Raw genomic sequence first — 23,092 nt, 5'->3', positions numbered from 1 at the left:
TCCACAGGCCCAACTCTGCTGATGTTGCGGGCGGGCCGGGCCAGACCACCCTGCCGTTAAAATCCTCCAGGAATGCCATCCATATAAGCATATCCTGGCGAATTTCAGACGACAGCCTAGTGCGGTGGTGTTTCTCCCTCAGCCCCTTCATTGCTTGGGCAATGGAGCGAGAGAAAGGGCGAGCCATGGGGATGATCCTCAGTGCGAAGTTCAACTGCCCTACCACCTCCTGTAATTGCTGCAGGGTGACCTTATCTTTCCGTAGGCATAAACGTAGCGCTGTTTTGAATTTGTCCACCTTGTCCCTAGGCAATCTAAAACATCCCTCCACTGAATCAATCTCAATGCCGAGGAATTCTAAGCAGGTGGTCGGGCCAACAGTCTTCCCGGGCGCAAGCGGGACCCCAAAAGCCCGCATGAGCACGCAAAATTCCTGCAATGCTAGTGCACACTCCTGAGATCCCGCCGTACCCAGGAAGAGGAAATCATCCAAATAATGCATGACCTGCTGGTGGCCCGTCGCTTGTCTCATGGCCCATTCAAGAAAAGAGCTAAACATCTCAAAGTAAGCGCAAGATATAGAACAACCCATGGGCATGCATTTATCCATGTAGAACATATCCCCAAAGGTGAAGCCTAAGAGATGCTGATCCGCTGGGTGTACCGGGAGGAGGCGAAAGGCTGATTCTATGTCTGATTTCGCCATCAGCGCCCCGGGTCCCGTGGCCTGTAATAAGTTAACAGCCTGATCAAAAGAGGCGTACTTAACACTACAGATACCCTCGTCAATGGCATCATTCAGTGACGTCGCCCTAGGTGCTGACAGGTTGTGGATCAATCTGAATTGCCCTTTCTCTTTTTTGGGGACAACTCCTAATGGGGAACACACAAAATTGGGTACCGGCACTTCAGTAAAAGGGCCAGCTATCCTGCCTAAAGATAGCTCCTTGTCAATTTTGGCGGCCACCACAACCGGATTGTGCTTTACTGACAATTGGTTTCTACAATGCGCGCTGCCTGTGTATCCTGCCGCAGGGATCCTAAAGCCTTTAGAAAAACCTTCTTGAAGTAGGGTGGCCGATGTGTGGTCCGGGTATCTGTTCAACCATGGAATCATTGCCACCACATCCACTGGCGTGGGGGGGCCTAACCGGTTCGTCCTACAGTGGCTTTCCCCTACCCCTCTGTCCCGGGTTCCCCTGCTTGGACCTACAGGCAGTTTCTGGATGTGAGGGGTGACCACAGGAGGAACAGGCATGTCGGAACTTACACGCGCCCCTTGTGCAGGTGCGCCTATTAAAATCCCAGCACACCCCTTTTTTCTCTGCCCCACTGGCCCTAAACTTCCCAGGCACCTCACTCGTTTGGGGGGGCCGAAAGGGCTGTTGGGATCTAGCGGAGAACACTTTGACTGAACCGGAGAACTGAGGGGGGGGTGCGTTATCCGAGAACTGTTTATGCCATGACATGGAATCCACCGTGTCCCATGCCAATGATCTATTAAATTCCAGTGCCTTCCTGAAGTTCAAATCATACCCTTTCCATGCATCGCCAGAATATTGTTCACTCCACCCCACAATCCTGCTGGAGTAGCATGCCAGTGGCGCCTGTAAATCTGGAGGTCGTTCAGCCTTAATAGCAGTGAACACAGCCCAAGCCTTAATCCAGTTGATCAGTGTTTCCTCTACCCTAAATCTAGCACACTGCACCCTCCATTCACTTGGGTGCATCCACTCCTTCAGTGTTTTTGCATGATCCATTTCCCTATTATCTAATAACAAAGAATAAATATATACATATTTGTCTGCCCAAACCATCTCCTTCACAGCTAACGACACATGTTGAGCCAAATTCTCACTCCTGGAAGGTAAAACACCGTCCCCCAAGAGCGGCAATGCCACTTCCTTACCAAGTGCGGGCACCAGGGCAGGCTGCCCATTAGCTCCATCCGGCTGGGGAAGACTTGGACCTGTAAGGGGAGAAGATACTGGCAATGCAACACTGTCGGCGACCGCTGCCAATTTGATCTTTTCTACAAACCTCGCCGCCTCTGCTGCATGATCTGCAGAATTTGGGAAAGCTCCCCCTTTTTGGAGCCAGGGCATCAAGGCCGTTATCTGGGACAATAATTCAGGGGGCATTGAATCTAAATTCCCGCCTGGGGCAACAGGTACCACTGGGGTTATGCCCAATGGTACTGGCGCAGCGGGCAAGGCGGGTGCCGGTTGTGGCAGGCCCGTAGCCGGGATTGCAGACCCTGCGTCTCCTGGCGGTACGATAGGCACCGGCATCACAGGGGCTGGGGGTATAGGCATAGGTATAAGCGGTGGTGGGATGACCGCCGGCGGCACGGCAGGCACCGGCTCTACTGGCCCTGGGGCGGGTGCAGCATACCTGGGTCTCTTGGGCTTAGACTTCCTAGGTGGGGTAACAAAATCCCCCCTTGGCAATGGCGCCGCCCTCTGGCGGACAGGCCTACCCGAGGGGCCAGGGGCATCACCATGCCTCTCATTCAACCGTGCTTCCAGCTCATCTACTTTCCCTAGCCGCTCTTTAATTTCACCCATCTCACGCATCATGGCCCGCATCATAGCCTCCATATTGGACCCACCTTTACCACCCCGTGGACCTGGCATGATAAAACCCCAACAACCAGCTGCCTACTCTCCTAATATCACGACAGGCCAACTTTGTGTACCTTTCAGATGGAGGGTCACCAGGGGGCTTTCAGCACCATGCAACGGCGACCGCAACACTAGCGGCTTGTCCGCTTATGTAAGGGGTGAGTAAACCTAATGTAGACCCACCCGGCGGCCACCAGGAGCGATGAATGCCAGCCCCCGTATCCCTCTTACCGACCAGTCCTGCGCACCAGGTTGGTTGTTGACCGTCCGTACGTCCTTACGCCAAGTCAAATGAGTGAATCTGCACGAAATAACGTCGTTAGGTGCCTGAAATGGAGAGATGTATTAACACCGTGCGATAACACAGGAGCAGGCTTATACAAGCCCAATTTACATACAATGGAGGCTTGAACCCCCCCCCGTTAACTTTCTGGTGATGTGCACCACTAAACTTTTGATGTAGACAATAACACAAAAATCTCTCTTTAGACCAGCGAAAAAAGGGCCTAAATACCTATTGAATTAACTTCTTACCAACAATTGCCCCCCTTTGTTACTTAATGAAACAACAGGCATGAAAAGCAGTTATAAAAGCCAACTCACTGTTCTTAACAATTAAATTAATTAAGATGTCTCAGATCACTTTTAAGGGGAAAAAACAGTTGTGAAATGTCCCAACTAGCACAATAATACACCTTCTAGGCAATAATAATTACCTATCCTTAATTGTACACTTTCTGTAAAGGGGGTCTCCCCTCCAGGAGCTGCCCTGGTCGACCCTGCTTCACTTTCCTCACAGCGTATAACTTTTAAAACAAGGCTGTGGCCCTACACGCGAGCAATAAACTACACCAAACCAGACTTTTCACCCAAACCGCTGTTATGTCCCCTGCCTCTGATTACGCGCTAGAAAACGGGCGTCCAGACAGCAATCTCTGTTTCCCGTGCCTCTGATTAGGCGCCCGTTTTTAAAATGCCCCCGAAGGCGGGAAATCCCTCGTACCGCCTAACAAAGAGGTCTCAGCCCCTCCGTTACTCTGATGGTGCTGCCCGGGTCCGCAGTGTGTGCCTGTACTTCACGACGAACAAAACCCTTCGTCTGGCTCACCGCTCACCGCTCCCCGATGCTGCGCCCAACCCCGCCCAAATACCTTTTTTTGCGCCGGTCCTTCCCGCGTATTACCGACTTGCTCTACTGCCGACTTGTTCCCATGCGGCGCAGCTCCCCAGCCACTTCAGTTCACGGTGCCCGCTCGCCTCAGTGCGGCCTCGGAAGCACTCCGCCCGCGCGCCTCCCCTTCTCCACTGCTGGGCTCCGCTCGGGCAGGCAGGCAGGTGCTCGCTAGTTCGTCCGACCTGGAAAATAAAAAGGAGAAAATTACACAAACAAAGAAGCCCCGAGCGCGGGGCACACCATACTGCGAGGGAGCGTCCAGGGACAAGGGGGTCTCCTGGGCGCTCCCCACCTCTTTATTCCCGAGGGGCCAGGCGGAGGGGGGCACGCCCCCCCCGGCCCGCCCCTCATGTAGCCCGCCCCCCCTGACCCGGACCTTTTTCCTTGTATCCGGGTCAGGGAGGCCTCCAGCCAATCGGTGGTGGGTCGCGCCCCCAAGGGCCCGCCCCCACCACCGAGAGACACCATCAGGGGAAAGGGGGGGCGACGGTCGCCGCGCCGCCATGCGTGCGGGGGGGCCGAGGGCCCCCCCTTTTCATTTTGTGCTAAAGGGGTGAAAACGAATCTTGGTATGAGGTTTAGGCAGAGAGCTGATGATACAGTGGGAATAAAGCTTACAATTGATTAAAGAAAAAACTCTTCTATGAAGAAATTGGGGCATAATACGATAAATGAGGATAGTACTGTATACTTGCTGCGTATAAATCTATGGTTTACCATTTTGCAATTTATTTCTTGTACTATATTATCAAATATTGTGATGTTAAACACTATGGCTAATTTAAAAATGTACTAAGATATATATATTTTGATAGAAAAATGTAAACAGATATTTTGCACATAAAGCCTGTGGGGGGGTTAATCGCTACGCTTTTTATCATGAATTGTTTTTAATGAATTTTATAATTCTGTGATGTATAGATGTTTTATGATTTTTAGGATGCTTTTATGGTTTGTCATTTTAAAACGAATAAAGCTTGCAATTGATTGATTGATGATACAGTAAAAGACAGAAGCAGCGGCAGACAGTATATGTGTAATCAATGAAAGCTTTGCAACCTGTGCTGACACAGGGGCTTGGGTGCTGACGCTGTCCCGCCCATCTGAGACAGGGGACTTCAGGGTAGTCCATACTGGCTGCCGATTTGTGGACTGTCTATGGAGGCAATCACGAAGCTATTGAAATGTTGCAGGTGTTAAGAGCAGCTGTGAAAGGCACGTGAAAGGACTAAGACTGGATGTCAGCTGGCCCATGGGAGCTCAGAGATGGAGAAGGATGACTCAGCAGAGTAGTGGAGGTCATTCAGAGAATGGACAACTGAGACAGAATTACAGGAATCAGTCGGACTCTCACATAGTGGAGAAGTGTGGCTCAATGGTTAGAGCGGCAGACCGTGATGCAGAGGTCTGGCCTGGGACCAGGGTTCAATTCCCGCCTCGGCGAGTCTTGGGCTCAATGTCCTCGGGCCTGATAATTCTTGCCTCTGTGCCTAGTCTAATCATGGGTCCCACTCTGCAACTCTGGACAATAGCTTGCTTAATCTCCACAACGGCCCCCACAACGCTAAGGATGCCTGGCCTCCACCTTGGAGGTGCCCAGGAGTGGACATTTCACAGGGAAAAGCCAGGAAGGGTTCCACAGCGGTATGCGTTACAGCGTCAGGACACCCCAGTTGGGGTATTAGTACAAATTACATTACATATGCAATGAGCAGCCCCACAAGGAGGAAGGGACTGCAAGAAAGAGTAGAGACAAGTGGCACCAGTGTAAAGGAGCAGATAGCTAGCCTCAGCCTCTTGAGCCCCAGAAACATCTTCCAACATCCTTTCTGGGAAGGAGAGTGGGACAAGAAAAAAAGACTACATAATCAACTGCAAGCGTGGCAGTGACATAAAGTACAGTCATCAGTTCTAGGTGTGATGAAAACAGCGTTTTCAGTGCAGATTTGCAGATCATCAGTCGTTCGTAATTTAGTGAACTATATTGCACGGAGTGTTCTGCCATTATAGTTGTATGTATTTAATCAGGATTCTGAGCAAAATAATGGAAATGGCCATCCTTACTATCCCTTTGGGAGCGTATCATGTGATTGGTAAGTTGCCAGGAGAATGTATTTATTTAAGGATTTGTTAAGCGCCTGGTTACTCCAAGGAGTGTCCCCGCGCTAGGCAATGGCACCATGTCATGGTCAGATAGAGTCAGAAACGATGTAATGCTGATTTATATAAGTTCACTAAAGTGAGATCTGTCTAATTGATAATCAGTCATATCATTCTTGCTTAAAATGTATATACAGGGCCACTGGAATTATGCAGCAGGAGAGGGTAAAGGTTTGCGGCAGGGTTGAGTAAATTATGTGGCAAGAAAAGGCAAATTATGCGGGATAATGCAGCACATTTCATAACAGTATTACATCATTATTATATCATTTTTAAACTTGGTAACACTCTGTGAGCTTTGGTTGCACGCAGTGACGGCTGGTGCAGGTAAGCGCAGTGGGGCTGGAGGAGAGGGGGAGTTAACAGATGACGATGAGGGAAAATAAAATAAATTTTAAAAAAACCACTTTCCTTGCACTTGCTGCATTGCCCCTCGTCGTCTGTCGACTTTCCCCTTCCCCCGCCTCACCGCGCTTACCTGCACCGTCCATCACTGGTTACACCTCATTAGTACCGGTTTAACATACAAATATAGCAATAAGCAACAGAAAGGAGACAAATCCAGCTTTGCAAAGGGCCTTCCACATGTCACATTTTTAGTAATTTATGGCAAATGCACTTAATCCATAATCAGGCAAAAATTGCAGTGGCCGCACAATCATATAATTCCAGTGGCCTTTTGTATATGCGTTCGCTGGTAGACCTCAATAGATCTCATTGTGTGTCTTTCAACATTCAGGGTAAAGACCAGACCCGCCAGCATTTCGCGATTCACAAAATAATCTTGAAATTAGCCGAGGAGGGCGATTACTACAATATTTGCCTTATTGACTACAAAAAAGGTGTCCGGCAGACAGCTATAAAATAATGCCATCTGATTGGCTGTGTGCTTTTATGTTAGCTGGGCTTCATTAAAATGGATGGCGTTGGCCTCTGTGCATGTGTTATGATTATCTGTGCATTTGCACCTGTTTGCTGTGTGCATCTTCATGCATGTTTCATACAAGAGCCAAACCTACTAGCTTTGTCAAAGACTGTTTCACTAAGCAATTATGATTTTCCTCATTCAATCTGGTTACATTTCAAAACGTGGTGTCCTACAGTAGATGGCTGTGGGGCTTGGAACCGCTAGCCCCAAGTCAGCACAATGCTACAGAAAACAGTATGTCTGGCAATCCTGTGCTGTTGTGCTTGGCTTAACCTATGATCCAGAATGTTACCACAAAGGAGAAAAAAACAAGCAAACACTCTCAGACACTTTAAACAAGCCTATTTCAAAGTAAAATAAGTACTCTGCTAAAACAGCCTCCATTGATTTAGGTCTGAAAAAGGAATGATTACAATTAAAATAAAGTGCTGCAATAATGGCACAAAATCTCAATTTTTGTGCTGCAAAATTTGCAAATCTATACCGCAATATCCTGAGGGTGTGGGGGTGGGGGGGTTCTGACTGAATATCTACACTGTTTAAAATGAAAGGGAGAATACTTGCACTTCTCAGCACTGCAACAATATATATAATGGGACAGTACCAGCACTTTTCAGGAGTAAACAGGTACTTTGGACATTGAGTACCAGGGCTACTCTATTTCGATTTAAAGCACTTGGTAGGACAGTGCCTTGAGCCTAGACATCCTGTCACTGCTTTGTTTTGCAGCACAGCTCTGGACAAAATTACCAGATTTCCAGCTTCTCAAACTTTGCTTCTGGTTGAGGGACACTGTGAGTAGACCAGGGCGGACATTACTAGGTGGGTCGAGTGAAGGCCGTTCCTACGCGAATGATAACTCTACATCAGTGCTTAATTTGAGAAGGTGGTTGCTGGTGGGGGACACTGGCACTCATTTCTGGGCATTGGCACTTATTTGTTCTCAGTGGACGTTTCCTCAGAAGTAGAGAGAGAAAAACACTCAAAGCAGAAAGGCAGAGGTAGAGAAAGACGGAAAAACCGCCACAAAGGCAGAAAGCAGGAAAATGCAAGAGTAAGATAAACAGACCGGAAGTGTCGGTACTGGATTAAAGAGATCTGAGGTGAATTTAGAACTATGCAGCTTTGGAAAATAAAACGCCAAAATTAAATTGCACCCGCAGTTGGTTTCTGACAAGAGCCCTGGGCAGCAGCACTCTTTCTTTTACAAGTTAAGCCCTGCTCTACATCCTGGGGTGTCCCTTCAACTGTGTGGGGCGAGCCCTGGCAGGGTCAGACTGCGACAGAAGATAGACCTGGGCACCAAAATACAAGTGGCCATCGTTAGCAAATGCGATTGCTAAAAAAAGTGGCCCATGTTTGCAAATTGGGGCTGGAATTGTAAAGACATGCAACGCTACCTAGGTGTTTTGCAAGGTAAGGGGGCTGCGTGCATTTGTGCTTGCCATAGGCAATGTTTGTGGAAATGGGAAATCAACAATTAACACCGATCCACAAAACCATAAAACAGACCCACAAACAGCTAAAAAAAAAAGTGACCAATGTGTTTACCTGTCAGACCAGCCCACTGGGCATTTTATTTTTATTTTTTGTTGCCTATTTATATAGTGCGAACTCGATCCGAAGGTATTGGAGCGCTTTACATGAGCACCGTATTTACATTAGATATTCAGGCACAGGGAGATTAAGTGATTTGCCCAGAATCTCAGGATGTGGACCCAACCCTGAGGCTCGAACCCTAGTTTCCAGCACTAGGCTAGCACCAGGCTAGTCGGCAGTCTAGCCGTCTAGCCAACGGACCACACTGCCTGACTGCTCCACAGGCCAGGCCGACCCTGAGCCCTGGCCCTGTAGCTCTTGTACCTTTGAATCCCACATAACCTCATGTACAGCACATGCCCCCTTTATCTTGGGACTTCCGCTTCCCATAACCCTTCACCCCATAGCAAATAACTATTTCCTTCTATGCTACCATCTTTTCTTGCTGGGAACCTTCCCCTCAGCCGCTCCATCTGTTTATACTGAGCCAGTAAAAAGGGGCTGGGTCTAATGCTTCTGGGGCCGATTAATCCTGCAGAGAGCCCATCTGACAGCCAGTAGAGACGGTCCAAGCACCAGCAAAGGTCGCCCAGGTCCAGTGGAGGCCAGGCCACCACTGTCGGAAGACTGGGAATGCAAACTGGCCGCAGCAATTGAGTCGGGCCAGCATGGGGGTTTGCACATGTGTGGAAAACACTGCAGCTGCTTTTGTTACAGGGGGCCCCGTAACAAAAACGCCCCCGCCCTAGAGGTCCAAAATTGGCCCCCACCCTGGCGGCACATCGGGGAAATGATCGGTGCCCACTACTGCCAGTTCGGCCCTGGCTGAGCCTGCACTGGGAGAGAGGCCTGTCTAACAGTCCTGAGTCTGGATAGGCCAGTCTGACACTGGGACAAGCATGTTCCGAACTTGGGTGGAGGGACTATAAGGAACAGAGGGGATTTATCACTCCCAGATTTTGGAGTTGGGGGTCGCAGGGGACAATATCCCCGCAGATTTTAAGGTGCATAGTGAAGTTTAAACAGTGGCAGAGAGAATATGTCTCTTTGAAGCCATACTGCACATGCGTCTCCTTCAAGTACTGTAACCTGAGGAGGAAAATCATTTTTAATTTTTTTTTGTGAGGGGTGGGGGCTCCCAGACCTCTGGGTATTAAAAAAAAAAAAAATCGAGGTATTGAGACTCTCCTAAAATGGTTGTGTTTGTCAAGACAGGCGAGCCAGCAGAGTAAGGAAAGGCAGAAGATGCTGTTTTATGTTGATGTTGCTGCCGGCTTGGCTGACCTGAGAGAAAGAATTGTAGGCGAGGCTCAAAACCGTAAACACTGCAAATTGTAAAACTGGCCAAAACCGAAGAGGTCTCTGAGGCCCCACTGACTTTGCTCCTTAGTCACAGTGACTTACAGTTCTTCAGAAAGAGACTTGCAAAGGGCAGCATGGTTTCAGACAGGCGTGTTCTGTCACTGTGTTCGATCTTCACTGTCCATGGGAACATTCCTCATAGAAAAGCAGACCTTTAAATCTTACAACTGTGCACAAGAATACACATGTCACATGTGCACAGAGTCAGTTTGATTTAAGATACGTGTATTTATTCAACTCTAAATACAAAACTAATTAAAGAACTAAACACAAAAGCACTGATCTTTGGAGTTAGAGGGAACAGAGAAGAGTGTCGCCCTACAGTCTCAGAACTGCCCAATAAGCAATGCTAGACTCAGATCCAAGAGTCCCCACGTGGGTGATCGACAGCCCATCTCTTTACTTCACTCTGTATCGTTTTGCATAACCATCCCATTTGAGAGCATAATTCAGCACATGATCTATGCTCTGCAAAACCCGACTTATCTTTGGCTGATATAAAATAATCTGGATGATCTTGATTCTTATTTAATAACGATATAGGCTTTATAAATGGAGAACATGACAAATTGACACATTTTGAGTAACTTGAGGCTATGTTGTCAGGGCATGGGGTTATGTTATGTCTGAATGCTTCATGTTAAAAAAAAAATTAGTTTAAAAAAAGTCACTCAATTCTGTAATATAATTGTATGCTTTTAATTCAGACACCGAGAAGTGTTAATATATATATATATATATATATATATATATATATATATATATATATATATACACACACACACACACATGTATATATATGTATATATCGTTTTCGCATTTTAAACTCTTTATCGTATTTTTTTCATGACATTTGCTGTCTGATTTACATCTTTTGATGGCTCGGCTCATGCTTTGCCTCTGAGAGCCAAGCCAGACCGCTTGATCAGTCTCCCCATGCCTGCAGAAATCTAATGTTTCCTATGCCCTTGGCAGGAAGAGGCAGTCCAGTAGCAGAAGAGGCCCCTCAAGCACTGGTAGGGGTTGTCCAGCACAAGGGGAGACCACTTCACTCTGATATTGTGATTGGAGTGCAGGAAGGTGGCTCCAAAAGATCGTCACCCGGTGCCGGCTGAAGGCTTGATGGGGCTCATTTTAAAAAAGAGAATGTCTCCCCACCCCTTGTAAAATACAAGGTAAAACATTACCCACCTGCTATGCTTCCACTAAAAGTAATCAGTAGTCCTGTTCATCAGGTTCAAAGTAAAATCATCTCTTCCAATATCTGGAAGCCCAAGGGTAAGGTTTGCAGGTGCCATCAAGCTGCCTGTTCAGCCCCTTCCACCTCTTGGGATGAGTGTCTAGACTGAAATCCCTAGCAATAGCAGGTGTGTCTATGGTAGGTTCAGAACAGATGGCTCTATGTGAAATGTTCTGGATAATCACTGCCTAGAATAGTAATTTAGCTAATGTGAAGATCCTGAAAATCTGAGATGGACTCATCCCTCCTGTACATAGCCTGGACACCCCTTGCGACAGGCATACTTATCCACATATGCTGCATGTAAAACCAAAGAACGTTTGTCCCATTGGTCTAAAAATCGTCTCCTTATATTTTCTTCTATCTTCTTACAAATCTCAGTACATTATCCCTATGGCGTCATCTATACTCAATATTCAGTTCTATATTAGGGATGTCCAACATATGTCACAGATAACCAGATCCATTCCATATTTTGAGATAAGATTAATATACATTCAAAGGATCGAAATGGAGCTCATTTACTTAGTAGGTATTTGGGCTGAAAGTCTGGCAAGCCTGTGGTGTTCCTGGACCAATGCTGGACATCCCTGTTGTAAATGCACTTTCTTGTAGCATCCTCTGTGTAGTGTAAATTAGTGAAAAGAGGCACACACACTCATGGATGTTGATGCACCAAAATGTCAGGGGGTAGCGGAAGTGACATCACATGCCCTTTGACCCCCATGACATCATGGTAAGTGACATCACATTACCTGTAACCTTCATTACATTACAGGAAGTGACATCATGTGCTGTTTAGAACTGACAGCATCACAAAATCTGACAATAAAGAACTAATGATGTGGACTTAAAACATTAATATAATTTAGAAATCTGACTCCAGCAGACACAAATATGTTTCTTTTTCACAAATGCCACAGACGTTTTTTCCTACATAAGGTTCCTGACCAGGAGAGTCGAAAGATGACTTTTAGTGCCCTTTCTATATGCTCATTTATTCCCACAGACAAATATATACACAATCACAATTCAGACAGGTAATGGAGGGTGCATATATTTTCCCCAAAATATATAGTTTCCCCTTCATTTTGGAAGTTTCCTGTACAAGTGTCCCTAAAATCACCCAATTCATTCTATCCACAATTGTGTTAATTGACAAAACATTATGCATTGTTTCCATGACATATATCTTTGATATACCACCCTGTTTCACACAGAATCATTTGATTTAGAGGCTCTTGTAAAGCTGACCTCAGAGAACTCTTGGTTCATGCACAATGGATAGCAGTGTATGTATGTATGTATGTATGTGGTATTTCTATAGCGCAAACCTTGTCGAATGGCAGCGGAGCGCTGGACACGGTCTATATAAGGGTAAGGTCACAGTAATCCTGAACCCTGAGATCTGGTAAGCAGATTGTAACTCTCTAAGGGGGAAAATCCAGACGATCAAGCTATAAGATGGAAAATGTTTTAGGAGTCTTATCAGTCCATGTCTGGCTCACATGTAGGTAGCAGGGAGGTTACACAGATGGGACAACGAGATGAATCCGGCATATATTGTTACCAACTACTTCCAATCCCCTGAAAGAGAAAGTCGAGAAGATATTTGGTTTACATTGGCTACATCACTCTAAAAATGTTGGGATCACCTGGCTCAGAAAACTGTCCTGTTGACCTCACAGTGCCATCACGTAGAGCCAATTGTCAGCCTGGCTGCCTTCAATAGGAGTAAATGCTATATAGAACTCTTTAACTTAATATGACATAAAGGCAGACTCCTTTATAGCCTCCCTCAAATGTTCACATCTTTCAATGCACGTGCATAGAGACCAGCATGAATGTGTTTTTAGGTGTGAAGGAATACATTGCACCCACAATTACACTGCTGTCTAGAATGAGGAGAACAATACCATCTCAACTGGAAATCCAGAAAACAATTACATTTATGGCTGATCCAGCGCCTGTATGAATATTACCGTGCCACCCCGCCCCCTAAATACAAACATACAAAGACGTGCTTTCCCTTGAACAGAAGACAAAATACCTAATGCCTGATTATGCCCACTGTTATTCAGGGAAATATGTACAATCTAGGAACTTCTAGGTGCTACAGCTTTCCAATGGAGGTACTATCAGTTAAAAGTACTAAGCAGTGAACCTGACACTGGTCTGAGACCTGGACATGCTTAAGCACATAGAAATGACGCGAGGCGCGAGACGGTAGAAGAACAGAGGGGGAAAGAAGATGGAATAACAAGAGGGGAGAACTAGAAGGAGAATGGAATTTAAGATGAGGCAGAGATGGGTGGTATAAGGAGTGACGTTCAGTAAGAAATGAAGCTGCAGTAGCCAGAAAGAAAGGCACAGACATGTAGAAAGAGGAAAAGTTGGGTAGAAAAATAGAAGTAGAGAGATAGGTAAGGTTTCAGAGAGAAGTAGAGTCAGGGAGAATGAAATGTAGTAACAGGGATAAGGGTGGGGTACACCAAGTGGTGGGTAGTAAAGGGAGGGAAAGGTGGAAAGAGAGATGAGTTAGAAAGAGGTAGAGAGAGGGGAGGCAGAGGTAGAAAGGTAGAGAGGCTAGCCACCGTAACCAAATCAGGCCTACTGTATTGAGCATGAGCTTTCCAACAAGGCAAACCATTCAATGCAAGCATTTATTGTACTGGGCTCAATAACGTTCTGCCCAACCAGGAGCTTGTAGAGAAGATCAGAATGCAGAGTCGAGGTCCGAGAGAGCTCCGGGCTGGCTCTAAAACTTCTTTTTCTGTTCATCTATTAAGGTCTGGCGACAGGTGAACTGCCAAGCCAGACCTAAAGAGGTAGAGGAGGAAAGAGAAGCAACAAGAAAGGAGTATGGTAGTGAGAGAGGCGCGGCAGAAAGGATAGAGGAAGAAAGAGACGGATGGGGAGCTGGAGGGTGAGGGGCCCTGGCGGACGAATGATCCGCAGAATCCGAGGCTCAGCAGTGCGCGCAAGAGAATGGAAAGAGAGAGAGGAGATGATGAGAGAGCTCTGAGGTAGGGAGGTGAAGAAGAAAGAGATAAAGGAGAGAGGCTTGAGCAAGAGAAAGTTAAGGTACAGAAAGACTTAGATCACAGACCCTCTCTCTTAGAGATGTATCACTACAAAGGCAGGCACATAAAGTGATAGATAGAGTGTTATGGGTTTTAGAGAGAGGTGGAGTGGGGTACAGAGGGGAAACAACCTTTACAACGCAACTTTTACAACGCAGTACCATTACAACGAAACTTTTACAACGCAAAAACTATTACAACGCATGTATTTACAACGCATGTTTTTACAACGCAGGTACCTTTACAACGCATACCATTACAACGTAAGTATTGGTAAGTATATAATTATATTTAAAATGTTATATGTTTGGGTTTTGTTAAGGGGTATTTTTAGGGTTCAGGGTCAGTTTTCAGTTTTTGGGTAAAGGGGTATTTTTAGGGTTCAGGGTCAGTTTTCAGTTTTTGGGTAAAGGGGTATTTTTAGGGTTTAGGGTCAGTTTTCAGTTTTTGGGAAAAGGGGTATTTTTAGGGTTCAGGGTCAGTTTTCAGTTTTTGAGTAAAGGGGTATTTTTAGGGTTCAGGGTCAGTTTTCAGTTTTTGAGTAAAGGGGTATTTTTAGGGGTATTTTTAGGGTTCAGGGTCAGTTTTCAGTTTTTGAGTAAAGGGGTATTTTTAGGGTTCAGGGTCAGTTTTCAGTTTTTGGGTAAAGGGGTATTTTTAGGGTTCAGGGTCAGTTTTCAGTTTTTGGGTAAAGGGGTATTTTTAGGGTTCAGGGTTAGTTTTCAGTTTTTGGGTAAAGGGGTATTTTTAGGGTTCAGGGTCAGTTTTGGGTTTTTGGGGTAAAGGTGTACAGGATAAATTAAATAAAATAAAATAATTAAATTAAATTAAATAAAAAATTAATTTAATTAAATAAAATAAAATAATTAAATTACATTAAAATTAATTAAATTAAATCAAATTAAATAATTAAATTAAATTAGAATTAATTAAATTAATTAAATTCAATTAATTAGAATAAATTAAATTAATTAATTTAATTACATTACATTAAATTACATCAAATTAATTAAATTAAATTAAAATAAATTAATTATATTAAATTACATTAAATTAAATTAATTAAATTAAATTATTTAAATTAATTAATTTAATTAAATTACATTAAATTAAATTAAATTAAATTAATTAAATTAAATTAATTAAATTAAATAAATTACATTAAATTACATAAAATTACATAAAATTAATTAAATTAAATTAAAATAAATTAATTATATTAAATTACATTCAATTAAATTAATTAAATTAAATTATTCAAATTAAATAAATTAATTAAATTACATTAAATTAAATTAATTTTAATTAATTTATATTTCAAAAAAATATTATATACTTACTAATACTTACGTTGTAATGGTATGCGTTGTAAAGGTATCTGCGTTGTAAATACATGCGTTGTAATGGTACTTCGTTGTAATGGATCCTGCGTTGTAAAAACTGCGTTGTAAAGGTAGTCGTTGTAAAAGTATGCGTTGTAACGTCATACATCCGGTACAGAGACGTGTTGTGAGGGGTGCAGAGAGATGTGGGCGAGGTATAGCTGGGAAAGAGGGGTGCAGAGAGATGTAGATGAGGTATAGCTGGGACAGAGAGGGGTGCAGAGAGATGTACGCGAGGGTTGTATGATCAAACAACTACCTCGTAAATCACTACTGCCTAAACCACGAAGGCTAATCAACGATCAAAGGCAAACCACTATTGTTTTGAACCACGACTTCCTGAACCACGAAAAATATTTAATTGACATATATCCTTAATCTCACACTATGTGCAAAACAGAACATACCATGAGCAACATGCTTTCTGCATATCTCAGATGAAAACAGGGGGAAATGTTACAACATCCACAACTGATCCGTTGCGCAGCTCCTTGGAAGGTCACCAGAACAATAGAGAAGAATCCAGCCTCATACACGGCTCCTAAGGACCGAGATAAGCAGTTTGAATATGTTACCGTGAGTAGATGGCCCTCCACATCATCAGTGAAATTTTCCTCACATGTAGCGTGAGCAGCTACAAGGCATGCTTCCTCCACACATAACGTGCAGCTGTGGAGGTGAAAGTGCACATGCCTGGAGCGTTGCATTTGTAGTCTAGGCTTGCTGTACGGTCTGTGAGCCCTGCCTGGGGCAGCTCCAGGTGTAGTAGTGAAATGTTGGTGGTTTGCCTGAATAGTATTGAATCCTAAATCCTGATGCCTGTATGTTTTGGTAAGGTGGTCCGGACAGGTCCGGGTTTCTACTGACACTACTGTCTGATACATATTTGACGCTGTGCATAGAAAGCGCACTGTACAACTCTTTCTCCCTGGCACAGGCAAGGTGGATCTTTAGTACCGGTAGTAGAATATGTATACCCTACGGGCTTCGCGGTTCTAATCGATGCAAAGTGCAGTGAGTGTTTCACCCTTACTAGGTGAATAACATGAATACCATATCTGTACAATGGTCGGTTTAATGCACGTTCTGTATATAATTACATTCATGATTCAGGAGCAGGACCCAGACTTGAAAAGAAGTATAAACACTCTCAAACCATTTAGTTTACAATTCTTGACCTTTATTATATATGTAACATTAGTGCCACCTATTGGCCACTAAGGAGGCCGTTGTTCATTTAATTCGTTGTTTAGTGTTTCGTTGTTTGTGTAAGTCGTGGTTGATGATGTCGTGGTTCATATACAGGTCGTTGTTTTGGATTCGTTGTTCAGTTCAGTCGTTGTTAAGACTTCGTTATTGTGGCTGTTTTCCGTACGCGAGGTATAGCTGGGACAGAGAGGGGTGCAGAGAGATGTAGGTGAGGTATAGCTGAGACAGAGAGGGGTGCGGAGAGATGTAGGAGAGGTATAGCTGGTAAAGAGGGGTGCAGAGAGATATAGGTGAGGTATAGCTGAGAGAGAGGGGTGCAGAGAGATGTAGGTGAGGTATAGCTGAGACAGAGAGGGGTGCGGAGAGATGTAGGAGAGGTATAGCTGGTAAAGAGGGGTGCAGAGAGATATAGGTGAGGTATAGCTGAGAGAGAGGGGTGCAGAGAGATGTAGGTGAGGTATAGCTGGAACAGAGAGGGGTGCAGAGAGATGTAGGTGAGGTATAGCTGAGACAGAGAGGGGTGCGGAGAGATGTAGGTGAGGTATAGCTGAGACAGAGAGGGGTGCGGAGAGATGTAGGAGAGGTATAGCTGGTAAAGAGGGGTGCAGAGAGATATAGGTGAGGTATAGCTGAGAGAGAGGGGTGCAGAGAGATGTAGGTGAGGTATAGCTGGAACAGAGAGGGGTGCAGAGAGATGTAGGTGAGGTATAGCTGAGACAGAGAGGGGTGCAGAGTGATTTATGTGAGGTATAGCTGGGACAGAGAGGGGTGCAGAGAGATGTAGGTGGGGTATAGCTGGGACAGAGAGGGGTGCAAAGAGATGTAGGCGAGGTATAGCTGGGACAGAGAGGGGTGCAAAGAGATGTAGGCGAGGTATAGCTGGGACAGAGAGGGGTGCAGAGAGATGTGGGCGAGGCATAGCTAGGACAGAGAGGGGTGCGGAGAGATGTACGTGAGGTATAGCTGAGACAGAGAGGGGTGCAGAGAGATGTAGGTGAGGTATAGCTGAGACAGAGAGGGGTGCGGAGAGATGTAGGTGAGGTATAGCTGAGACAGGGAGGGGTGCAGAGAGATGTAGGAGAGGTATAGCTGGGAAGGAGGGGTGCAGAGAGATATAGGTGAGGTATAGCTGAGGCAGAGAGGGGTGCAGAGAGATGTAGGTGAGGTATAGCTGAGACAGAGAGGGGTGCGGAGAGATGTAGGTGAGGTATAGCTGAGACAGAGAGGGGTGCGGAGAGATGTAGGAGAGGTATAGCTGGTAAAGAGGGGTGCAGAGAGATATAGGTGAGGTATAGCTGAGAGAGAGGGGTGCAGAGAGATGTAGGTGAGGTATAGCTGGAACAGAGAGGGGTGCAGAGAGATGTAGGTGAGGTATAGCTGAGACAGAGAGGGGTGCAGAGTGATTTATGTGAGGTATAGCTGGGACAGAGAGGGGTGCAGAGAGATGTAGGTGGGGTATAGCTGGGACAGAGAGGGGTGCAAAGAGATGTAGGCGAGGTATAGCTGGGACAGAGAGGGGTGCAAAGAGATGTAGGCGAGGTATAGATGGGACAGAGAGGGGTGCAGAGAGATGTAGGCGAGGTATAGCTGGGACAGAGAGGGGTGCAAAGAGATGTAGGCGAGGTATAGATGGGACAGAGAGGGGTGCAGAGAGATGTGGGCGAGGCATAGCTAGGACAGAGAGGGGTGCGGAGAGATGTACGTGAGGTATAGCTGAGACAGAGAGGGGTGCAGAGAGATGTAGGTGAGGTATAGCTGAGACAGAGAGGGGTGCGGAGAGATGTAGGTGAGGTATAGCTGAGACAGAGAGGGGTGCAGAGAGATGTAGGAGACGTATAGCTGGGAAGGAGGGGTGCAGAGAGATATAGGTGAGGTATAGCTGAGGCAGAGAGGGGTGCAGAGAGATGTAGGTGAGGTATAGCTGAGACAGAGAGGGGTGCAGAGAGATGTAGGAGCGGTATAGCTGAGACAGAGAGGGGTGCAGAGAGAGGTATAGCTGGGAAAGAGGGGTGCAGAGAGATATAGGTGAGGTATAGTTGAGACAGAGAGGGGTGCAGAGATATGTAGGTGAGGTATAGCTGGAACAGAGAGGGGTGCAGAGAGATGTAGGTGCGGTATAGCTGAGACAGAGAGGGGTGCAGAGAGATGTAGGTGAGGTATAGCTTGGACAGAGAGGGGTGCAAAGAGATGTAGGCGAGGTATAGCTGGGACAGAGAGGGGTGCAAAGGGATGTAGGTGAGGTATAGCTGAGACAGAGAGGGGTGCAGAGAGATGTGGGCGAGGTATAGCTGGGACAGAGGGGTGCAGAGAGATGTAGGTTAGGTATAGCTGAGACAGAGAGGGGTGCAGAGAGATGTAGGAGAGGTATAGCTGAGACAGAGAGGGGTGCAGAGAGCTGTAGGGGAGGTATAGCTGGGAAAGAGGGGTGCAGAGAGATATAGGTGAGGTATAGCTGAGACAGAGAGGGGTGCAGAGAGATGTAGGGGAGGTATAGCTGGAACAGAGAGGGGTGCAGAGAGATGTAGGTGAGGTATAGCTGAGACAGAGAGGGGTGCAGAGAGATGTAGGTGAGGTATAGCTTGGACAGAGAGGGGTGCAAAGAGATGTAGGTGAGGTATAGCTGGGACAGAGAGGGGTGCAAAGGGATGTAGGTGAGGTATAGCTGAGACAGAGAGGGGTGCAGAGAGATGCAGGTGAGGTATAGCTGGGACAGAGAGGGGTGCAGAGAGATGTAGGCGAGGTATAGCTGGGACAGAGAGGGGTGCAGAGAGATGTAGGTGAGGTATAGCTGAGACAGAGAGGGGTGCAGAGAGATGTAGGAGAGGTATAGCCGGGAAAGAGGGGTGCAGAGAGATATAGGTGAGGTATAGCTGAGACAGAGAGGGGAGCAGAGAGATGTAGGTGAGGCATAGCTGGAACAGAGAGGGGTGCAGAGAGATGTAGGTGAGGTATAGCTGGGACAGAGAGGGGTGCAGAGAGATGTAGGTGAGGTATAGCTGGGAATGAGGGGTGCAGAGAGATGTAGGTGAGGTATAGCTGGGACAGAGAGGGGTGCAGAGAGATGTAGGTGAGGTATAGCTGGGAATGAGGGGTGCAGAGAGATGTAGGTGAGGTATAGCTGGGACAGAGAGGGGTGCAGAGAGATGTAGGTGAGGCATAGCTGAGAGAGAGGGGTGCAGAGAGATGTAGGTGAGGTATAGCTGGGACAGAGAGGGGTGCAGAGAGATGTAGGTGAGGTATAGCTGAGACAGAGAGGGGTGCAGAGAGATGTAGGTGAGGTATAGCTGGGACAGAGAGGGATGCAGAGAGATGTAGGTGAAGTATAGCTGAGACAGAGAGGGGTGCAGAGAGATGTAGGTGAGGTATAGCTGGGGCAGAGAGGGGTGCAGAGAGATGTAGGTGAAGTATAGCTGGGACAGAGAGGGGTGCAGAGAGATGTAGGTGAGGTATAGCTGGGACAGAGAGGGATGCAGAGAGATGTAGGTGAAGTATAGCTGAGACAGAGAGGGGTGCAGAGAGATGTAGGTGAGGTATAGCTGAGACAGAGAGGGGTGCAGAGAGATGTAGGTGAGGTATAGCTGGGACAGAGAGGGATGCAGAGAGATGTAGGTGAAGTATAGCTGAGACAGAGAGGGGTGCAGAGAGATGTAGGTGAGGTATAGCTGGGGCAGAGAGGGGTGCAGAGAGATGTAGGTGAAGTATAGCTGGGACAGAGAGGGGTGCAGAGAGATGTAGGTGAGGTATAGCTGGGACAGAGAGGGATGCAGAGAGATGTAGGTGAAGTATAGCTGAGACAGAGAGGGGTGCAGAGAGATGTAGGTGAGGTATAGCTGGGACAGAGAGGGGTGCAGAGAGATGTAGGTGAGGTATAGCTGAGACAGAGAGGGGTGCAGAGAGATGTAGGTGAGGTATAGCTGGGACAGAGAGGGATGCAGAGAGATGTAGGTGAAGTATAGCTGAGACAGAGAGGGGTGCAGAGAGATGTAGGTGAGGTATAGCTGGGGCAGAGAGGGGTGCAGAGAGATGTAGGTGAAGTATAGCTGGGACAGAGAGTGGTGCAGAGAGATGTAGCGCTAAGTGGAGAGATAAAGACCAATGCTGAGGTAGAGGCGGTGAGCTGAAGCTGAGATATGAGACCGAAGAGATCCCTTTATCAGATGACATGCTGCTACTAACTACCAGGGAGTGCAAAGACTAAAGTTGGCAGGCGGTTCAGTGAAGACTCCATGTCCAGCAATCAAATTACAAAAGAATGCTTTTTTTCAGCACTCCACTGTTACAGCGACCTAATAACTTTAGCGAAGGGGGAGGGGTGCAGGGGGCACTAGAAGGAGGGGAGCTTGATCCATTTTCTACTTTGCTTATGTCTTAAAACGTCTCTGGGAATTAGCATTTGAGGTATGCAGCGCCAGCGTTTCAGCCCTCAACCCTTTGAAGCTGCAGGCAGGGGGCCCATTTCGATTGGAAGAGATGAAATACCCTGGCCTGTCTCCCAGGACACATCAATCATGCACACTGCAGACACGGAATGGCCTTGCGCATTCAGAGAATACAGTACACTGCAACCTAGCCTGGTTAAATCAAGCTGCAGGCTAGATGGGTGCTCCAAGAGGCTGGTTTTGGTTCACCTGGTTGCGTTGGTTACAAGGCAGAGTCCACTGTGGTTATAAAGCGGGGTGAAGGCCACCGTTCTCCATTCAGCTGCTGTCTGGATCTGTCCAACCAGCTGCAATCCACAAATATTGGCCTCAGTTCAGAAATCTGCATTTATGGCCTCGTGTACTACCAACGATGCTTTCAGGTGACAAGGTTTCTAAATCCTCCCAGTTACTTTAAATTGCACAAAGTTGACTGCTCACTTTACCAATTCTTTCACTGCTGCTGCTCGTGCAATTACTTGTGGCCTGAAGGAAGCTTGCCTTGCTGCTGTATCTCATGCACCTGCCCTCTGTGTGAAGGGAGCTTGCACCAGGGCCGGACTGGCCATAGCAGGCACCGGGAAATCCCCTGGTGTGCCGCACGGGTGGGCGCTGGTTTTGGGCCCCTGGGGGCCGTTTTTGTTACAGTGCCGTTTTTGCAGTATAGTTGCAAAATCTGCACTGTACCAAAATCAGCCAAAAACCGGCCCCGGCAAAGAGCTCGGCAACACCTCCAACCCCCCCGACGAGTGGGGAGGGGGGGCGGCGGAGCACTTTGCCAGGGCCGGTTGTGGTTCCCAGTCCGGCCCTGGCTTGCACTCATGCTGCCTATGGCACTTCAGCCCTGTTTGAGTGAAGCTTGCACTGCTGATACCTATCCCATACTGGTTTTTGTGAGTGCTGGAGGCTAGCAGCCCGCCCTCTTTTTTACCTACTCTCTGTTTGACGGAGGTATCCATTCTTGTATCTCCGGTATTTACTCTGTGAGGGAGGCTTGCGCTCCTGCCTCCTCTGTACCTACTCTTTTTGTCAGGGAAGCTTGCGCTGTTGTTGGCTCTCCAAATCTCTCTGGGGCAGACTTACAAGAAAGTGATGCATCTGTAGAGATGCGTCACTTTCCCAGCGCCACCCAGAGAAACCCTGGCGCCACCAGGGATTTTTCGTATTTACAATACGCCGCACCTTTGCGCAAGTATTGACAGAAGGGTCAGAAATTCTGACAAATCTGTTGGGGCAAAGTGACGCATTGCTGGAGTCATGTCGCAAGCACGACACAACTCCAGTAATGCATTTTGAGGCCTATTCCCACTACACTGCGTCACTCCTTACGTCTGCTTCAAACAGGCGTAAGGTTTTGACGCAGTGGCGTCCTAGAAGTGGCACAGAAATATCTTGAAGATTTCACTGCATCACTTTTACAAGGCTTTCCTGTCTGGGAACGCCCACCCTGCATACATTATACTTGATGCAGGTATAATGTGACGCAGGGCTTTACAACGTGACATATCTCCCTAGATGCGTTATGTTGTAAATGGCTGCATTTTTTACGCAGCCGCTGCGCCACAAAACTGATGCAACGGTGGCATTAAAGCGTTGCAAGGGGCTTGTAAATCTGCTCCTCTATGTTTAAGGGATGCTTGCCCTGCTGCATCACCTATTTCAGGGCTCTCTATGACAGAAGCTTGTACTTCAGTTGCTTCTCCTGTCCTGCTCGGTGGGATAAGGCAGGCTTGCACACATGCCTCACATGTAAAGCTGTTGCGTGAGAGACTTTGCACTGCTGCGGTCTCCTGTATTCTTCCTTTCTATATAACGAAAGCTTGCACTGCTGCTGCCTCTCCTGGCATGCTCTCTGTGATGAGCGAGCACTCTTGCCTCATATATACCTCCTGTTTGAGTGAGGGAAGCCTGCATTTCTTCTGCCTCTCCTCTTCCTAATATCTGTGAGGAGGGAGGCTTGCATTGTTGCCTCA

Source organism: Lissotriton helveticus, chromosome 1_1 (genome assembly GCF_964261635.1).
Source record: "Lissotriton helveticus chromosome 1_1, aLisHel1.1, whole genome shotgun sequence".
In the NCBI taxonomy this organism is placed as follows: domain Eukaryota; kingdom Metazoa; phylum Chordata; class Amphibia; order Caudata; family Salamandridae; genus Lissotriton; species Lissotriton helveticus.
Note: the sequence above shows the minus strand (reverse complement) of the source record.